An 8310-nucleotide genomic window follows, 5' to 3' on the forward strand; every position below is an offset into this window, starting at 1 on the left:
TATTTTAGTTCGTTATAACCGTAGTTCGTTATCAGCAGATATACAGCATAACTACAGCAAATAGTCGGACAAAAAAGTTTGTTTTATCCGTCAGTTCGTTATAAGCGTGTTCGTTATAAACGTTGTTTACTGTATCTTATGACATTGGACTTGATATATCACCACTACCTGCTCACTAGTCAACACAAAACCGCTGCTCCCAGCTACCTCTGCGACCTGCTCCCTGCCTACCGTGTTCTGGAGAGCTTCTACTTGAAGTCCTCAGATGAACACTTAAACCATAGGGCGTCAGATATTTCAGCTCATGAACCTCCAGAGACGTTCCTCTTATCGCAAGAATGTCCCTTTGCCCCGGGAAAATGTCGTAATAAGGTTCCTTTGCCCCGGAAAATTATCGTAATAATGGCCCTTTGCCCCGGGAAATTAACGTAATAATGGCCCTTTGCCCCGGGAAATTATCGTAATAATGGCCCTTTGCCCCGGGAAATTAACGTAATAATTTTTCTTTTGCCCTGGGAAATTATCGTAATATTGTTCCTTTGCGCGGGAAATTATCGTAATAATGTCCCTTTGCCGCGGGAAATTATCGTAATAATGTCCCTCTGCCCTGGGATCTGTAGTAAACTGACGTCCACAAGAAACTTTACCAGAGTTTGAAATCACTCTTGCTCAAAAGCAACAAAACATACATGCATGAAGTAAAGTGTATTGAGAAGATCAATATATCAACATAATCAACAATGAAAATGACAACCATACCGCGACCGAGAATGACGTCAGAGCCCCCCAAAGTTTGGTGTGGTACAAAACTCGAGCTTTCAGAATCATGGACAATAGGCAGAGTACATAAACAATCGCTCACGTTCAATAACAAGTCATAAGTAGCGTGTGTGACCACCAAATGCCTCAATACACGCAAAACTCTTCGACGCACAGAAACAATCAGTCGTCTGATGAGGTCACACTCATACAGAATCGACTTTCGTCAGTGAAGACAACCCTCTGCCAGTCACGTCGTTGCCAACGTCGTACAGTCCGGGCCCATCTCAATCGCAGACGACGATGTTGCTGTCCTCTGTATAGTCTAAAAGCCCTGATTCCATGAGCCCTGAGTCTCCTGGCCACTGTCTGTCGACCTGTGACCTAAGGCATTTGTTGCCGATGACGTCACTGTCAGGAAGCGATTTCGGAGGTGCAAGGTACGCAAGTACCGGTCATCATGGGGGTGGTCACCCTGGGTCCTGCCTGTTCTTGGCCTGTCAGCGGTCCGCGCTGTCTGTCTGTAACGTTGCATCAAGTTGGTAACGGCAACACGGGAGCAACCGAAGGTTCGTGCAATATGGACGTGGGTGGCTCCCATCTATACCATACCCAAGGCTCGTTCACGTTGTTCGACTGTGAGTCGTGGCATTTCTTTTGTGTTTTTGTATCACTGTGGATGTCTGACTTGCCGTTGCAATCGTTTTATACCCTTACCCGCACGTGCATTTGCAATTGTCCTTGGTGCACGTGTTTTTACACTTTTTCGCGTGTTATTTCACAAACATCTCAATTAACATTTTCTGCATACACTATTGTTGTATTTAGGTTATGTGTTTTAGATAGACTTCATCGAAAAAAAATTTATACTTTGTCTTAAATTTATATTTTCAGTTGGTAAAGTTTCTTTTGGACGTCAGTTTATGTTCCTCTGTCAACGAATATCCTGTACAATGTTCCTAAATCATGTTTGTCTACAAATCGATCCATGGGCTATCCCCAGTATACCTCCAGGAACTCACTGCCCTTTAGCAACCTGGCCGAACACTGAGATCTGCAAACAAAATACAGCTTGCTGTTCCACCAACCAGCAGAACAACATATGGCGACAGAACCTTCCGAAAAGCAGGTGCAACTCTATGGAATGCATCTGCCAATTGATGTCAGGGGATCTGAAGATGTCAACACCTTTAGATATAAACTCAAGACCATCTTCTTCAAAAGATCATACGACTGAGCGCTCTTGAGCAGGCAGTATGTCTGGATAAGTAGCGCTATATAAATGCGTACTTTAATTAATTAATAATATAATTAAAAAGTTTTCTTACATGCCAGCTCTAAAATTAGGAACATTTTGCAGAATATCCTGTAGCACAGATGGACAAATAAAGCCGTAACGAATGAAGAATAAACATGTTTCCAAAGTTTATTAAAATTAGATACATTATTATCATGGTATGATGTACACTTTTTTCATATTATATTGAAATTGAACACGATCGGTCGAACTTTTGCAAGCCAAGACTTTCATACAGTTTTGGCCCTCACTCAGTGAAGGTTCATAATCACATATGGACCCTTGAAGATTCGGGGAAGAATAGATCTTCAGCAACCCATGCTTGCCGTAAAAGACGACTATGCTTGTCGTAAGAGGCGACTAACGGGATCGGGTGGCCAGGTTCGGTGCCTTGGTTGATGAATGTCATCATGCCCCAATTGCGTGGATCGATGCACATGATGTCAATCACTGGATTGTCTGGTCCCGACTCGATCATTTACAGACCGCCGTCATATAGATGGAATATTCATGAGTGCGGCACAGGATGCCACAGGGACATATATGTCCTTCCTCTACAACCCTCACTTTGAAGTCGAATAAAATTCAAAATACATCACCCACACAAATACACTTCACAGTTTTGAATAAGGTGGGAAATTCCCTGTTCTGTGTTATCATCCACTGCCATTTTAGGCCAAGCAAAATTATTGAAAATGACCTCTGAAAATTAGGTACATCGTAAATGTCGCCATTTTTTACACATTACTAAATCACCACTCACGGCGTTATTTACAGCATGTTTTGAAATCTAAATTTAGGATATTTACTCGGAGAAATGAATTTCAAAAATAGTATATTAGTGATCACGGGTATCTGTCTTTTATGAAATCACCAATGATCATTCCAAAACGTCTCCGATAACCCGAGAATCGTTTCGAATGTTTTGGAAAATAAGCAAAAACGAACGCCGAAGTGAACTTTCCGCCATATTGGCTAGTGTTTACAAAATCACGTTTCAGGTACACCGGTTATGAGGCGCCTGTAACATCGCGTATATTTCAAACTTAGCTGCCATACACACATCCTTGAATTCCTCATATATTTTAGAAACAAATGACCAATAGTCTTTGTCACCAATACAAAGTGGCTGGATGAAATCAAGCAAAATATGTTAGGTGTGAAAACGAACGCTGTGCTCGAAAAACTGCACTTGTTTGAAATGTAAACAAAGCAAAATACAGATTTTACACAGTGTAGCATTTTCTCCTATTTTGAGCTATCCATTCGTCTAATCTTTCAAGACATTGGCTCAACATTTTCAGAATATGCACGGGAAGAGAAAAGTAGGAAAAATTAGGGTATTCAAAATAGATACATTGCAATGATTTGATATTTTCAACAGATACTGTCAAAGTTACCGTCCTGTGTGACGCCATGACTGACGCAAAATCACGCACAACGACAACGGTATTTATCGGAATTTCTGCCTATTTCGGTTCTTTTCAATGAAGATTATAACAACAAATAACAGTACATAGATTGTCAGAATGTTTCTGACTACTTACATGTCACATTTATGTATATACGATCCCTGAATCAACGAAAGTCCCCTCGTAAAATCCCACGCACTGTTGACAGTGAACACGCCATTTTGTAAAAGTGGGTCACAGGTAGTGATGTCATACGTCAACATTGTTGTACATATTTGGTAATTTCTTTGAGGCGAAGGTCCTTGAATGAGAGTGCACACGATCATTGTAACATGCTTTTTACAGTTTCAGTTATGATGTAGATTTTGCATATGTTTTATACATTTTTTCACACAATTAATCTCCCTTTGGATATTTGTCAATGTTCAAAATGATATCATATGCAAATATAAGCCACAACATGTATGAACGAACCTTTGGTAATCTCCTGTTTGTTTGAACATTGTTTACATAACAATTGATAGGTTTTTAGTGTCGAATACGATATTTCTTTCCTTTGGACAAGTGTTACAAGATGAAGCGTAAAGGTAAACTGCAGCATGTACGTATTTCTTGGGATGTGTAATAGTCAATGTCATAAGTTCATACAACCAATGTCTTTGAAGAGCTGTTTCATTTTATTTTATAACTAAAACTGAATAGATCTATGTTACTTTAACAAAATGGATAATATTTTTCGTAAAAAGATATGCACACATTTCTGAAAGAATTGTCTTGGTCTTGGAATTTTTTTTTTTTTTTTTTTTTTGTCGTTTGATACACAGAGCCGCGATAGCTAACGATTCGCCAGGTGCGTGTTAGCCACAAACAATTTACGAATTATTCCTCTTGTTTTGCATTATATAATCAATGGGTTCATTCTTTTTTCAATATTATGATCACAGGATATAAAACTGTTCACTTTATTTCTCCAGGAATTGTAAAATGTATAAAATTAAACCCATGCCAAGTACCCTAGCTGTTGGTTCAACCGTATACGATTATCCTGATAATTCTATACCAATAGAGCTTTCTTCGCATCTTTTAGTGTGTAATTCTGAGACGAGGTGAAGAGAAATAATAACAATATCTGTCCAATATTGAATATAATTTGGTTGTTTTGAAATATTCTTTTGGGTATTTCATTACGTAAATTGATGCCAAACAGGTGCGTGTCTTGTCCAATTAAGACACACGATAAACTAGCTAATTGTTTACATATTCAAGACATTATTTAATTGGTGAAAGCAGTCATTTTATGTTGTGTAGAAAAAGCGTCAAATTACGTTTTACACATCGAGATTTTCCATATCTTGAACGAAAATTAGGGGAGATATATATTAATCAAAATACCAGAGTCATCTTTCTCCGAGTTTATCAAAGACATAAAAACAGCCATGACGTCAAATAGAACGGTGTTATTGTTTTGGGTTATTTCATTACATTTGATGATAAGGCTAGTGCTCCATTAATAATGGTGCAACATTAGTCAAATTACACTTACACATTCAGGAGAATGTTGGAATCTAAGGACTAAGTTATAGGTTAGATAGGGCCATCCATTTCTCTTTTACCACTTTTTTATGAAGCACGATTTCATCATTTCTTATGGGTTTTATTTTACAACTAAACGTATACAGTTTCTTTATCGATATTTGTGTTGGAATAGTTTGGTTCCTCGTGAACAAAACACCACGAAAATATATTATCCTTACCCACAGTTAATTCTCACCAAGTGACCTGAGTTACAATAAACTAGTGCTAAGCTTAGCGGAGTTATGCCCCCTTTTCTTTGTGCGTGTGTAACCTCTCTGTCGCCTTTTGACGTCATAGAGAAAAATCAGTTTTCGTCATTTACGGCAAGCTATTTTTGGCATTGCATGTTTGTCGTTATACATGCGCATATAACTCCATTTGGTATATAGTTATGCCGTTCAGATATTAGGCAGTATTTTGTTCGCTCACAGATTCCGTAAAGCTTGTAAATAAAAAAAATTCGTCGCACAGTACTTTTATCGGTGTACGATAAAAAGCGGAGAAATTTACTGTTTTTCAAGGTAGAAAAAATTCTCGGGCAACACTTAGAAGTGTATTTTTTTTAAAACCGGTTCAATATTTGCAGTTCACTTTACACCATCAAATAGGAAATTTAATATTCTCCACCTCTGCGTATTTTTATAGCCAGAGGTAGATCCAGTGCCGCGTGAGCGCAATTCTCGTACAACCTTCACTTTTCCGATCTTAGGAAAATGTGCGTCAGAAAAAAAACTCGGCATCCAGAGGGTTTAACAACAAACAAACAAAACATTACACTGGAGGGAATTCCCTTTAAGCTAACCAGTGTCATCGTGCCCAGGACCTTTTAGCACAATTCATGCATATTCGTCGTCCAAACCACCCTTCGAGGCCGAAAGCTAAGAAGGAATGAAACAGCAAACGCGCAGGCTCTCTCGCGTGTTTGTTTCGCTCGCCTGGGTTCTACAAATTTCATGGTTTTGGTTCTGGTTCGTTACAGTCTGGAGTTCAGACATCCGCCTTGCTGGTAGCACTTTTTTTGTTCTGTTTGTTGACACATTCATTTTGCATTACAACAGGGCGGCCACATGCTTCGTGAATGACAGCAATCCTGGTGACGTCGTGACCTATGACCTCCCACATGTGACCTATGACCTATGACATCAACACTATCGTAAACACCAGGTTGTAAAAACGTGACTGCTGTCGATCAACCAGAGCCCGAGAGGCGAGATTAGATCTCATCGCGTGGCCCTGGTTTCCCATATTTGTATGGAGAGTGGATATTGTTTTCTGCTACAGCTGCAAAACCAGATATTATAGCTAAAATGGATAGACTTATCATAAAAACGCCCGCATGTTATCAGAAATGAGCAGGCCACTGTCACTTGATAATGCCCTCATATTACTTGACGATGGGCCATTATCACGCCCGTTGCTAGGTGACGTCATAGGATAGGGAAAGGTGACGTAACGTTCAATAGTGATGTCATCTGGTTTGTTCTATGACGTTTCCATATTTGTAAAAGTGGATCAGTGACATTCGTGTTGATTGCAGTAAATGTTTCAAAATCGAAATTGTTGTTTCTTTTTATTTGATAACAAATTCTATCCATTTTAGCTATAATAACGGTAGACCTCGGTCTTTTCAACTGCCCTCCTTCGTCGGGCAGTTAATGGAAGACATCGGGCTTCTGCAATTGCTAACTGCCCTGAACCCTTATATTATTTAACTAAATCTAAGACCCTAAAGCCTCTTGCAACAATATATTTTTGTGGCAGACAATTCATTTCTAACCACCCCAAACGTAATTATTATTGTTAAGTATTTTCTCAGACTATTCATTTTTTCGACAAATGCCATGCATCAAGCACTATGAACACTAGTCATTCAGATAGCTGTAATTTGGTCTTGCATGTCTCAGAGTATCTGGTTATCCACAGCTCATATCCCTGGGGTGCCGAATATGTCTTCAGACAAGGTCAAGGTCAAGGCTGAAGGGATGCCCGTAGCTCCCTACTGGCCAACTCATATCCGTAGAGTGGCGAATATGTCTTCAGACAAGGACAGAAAAACAGGGATGCAGGTAGCTCCCAACTGGCCGACTCAGATATGGTTAAATCTCCTCTTTCATGATCAGCTATTTGTGACCCAACTGAATGGGAAGCTGTTATACTCCTCTTGCCCAGAGGACGTACATCAAACAAGACATTTCAGCTAATGGTGTGCCACTTGTCAGACCAGCCTTGCCTGCGAAAAAGTTATCAGACTACAGACATTATCATGAAGTACTCACATTAACCCTAACCCTAACCCTAACCCTAACCCTAACCCTAACAATGACCCTAGCCCTAACGATGACCCTCACTAAAATCCTAACCTTGACCGACATTATCATGAAGTGCTGGAGGGACGGAACCCAAAATCAGGACCAATCTATCCAAATAGGAACTGCAGTTACTCTCTTCACAGCACCTCTAGGAGAAGGATTTAACTTCCCAGCTGAATTTGCCCACAGTGGACCTGGCTATAGTGCTGTTATCACTGCGAGGAGTGCACTGTCACACACACACACACACACACACACACACACACACACACACACACACACACACACACACACACACACACACACACACACACACACACACACACACACGTTTATCTATGTTGAACGTGACAGTAAACCCCATTTAACCTCACCTCACCTCACCTCACCTCACCTCACCTCACCTCACCTCACCTCACCATATGGTTGAGACAGGCCGCCTTCCGCGGAGTCTACAGTCGTGTGCCACAAATGTCACAGATAAATCATACATTTCCGTAGAAAGTAGAATGTTTGAAAAATGGCACCCCAGACGTTTCTTATTATGGAAATGGTGGTCTATTGGTCACGGGAAGACACAGCCAAGTCACTGTACTGTAGACTGAGACAACAAGGTGAGTAATTCTGTGCCTAAAGTTTTGAGGTAACCCCTTTTGACGCCCCTCCGTGCATCTTTAAACAACGTCTTTATGTGGACATCTACAGTAAACTACGGTTATAACGAACTCAAAGGACCACTAATTTTAGTTCGTAATAACCGTAGTTCGTTATAGGCATATATAAAGCATTTATACAACACATGGTCGGGACTTAAAAATAAGTTCGTTATATAGGTCAGTTCGTTATAAGCGAGTTCGTTATAAACGTACTTTACTGTACATTAAGACGTAACTTTTGAGGTGTCATTTTTCAAACCATCTATGTGCGGACTAACCCCCGACCTTCCGCTCTCCGGGCG

This window comes from Haliotis rufescens, unplaced genomic scaffold (genome assembly GCF_023055435.1).
Source record: "Haliotis rufescens isolate VD_foot unplaced genomic scaffold, xgHalRufe1.0.p SCAF_14, whole genome shotgun sequence".
In the NCBI taxonomy this organism is placed as follows: Eukaryota; Metazoa; Mollusca; class Gastropoda; order Lepetellida; family Haliotidae; genus Haliotis; species Haliotis rufescens.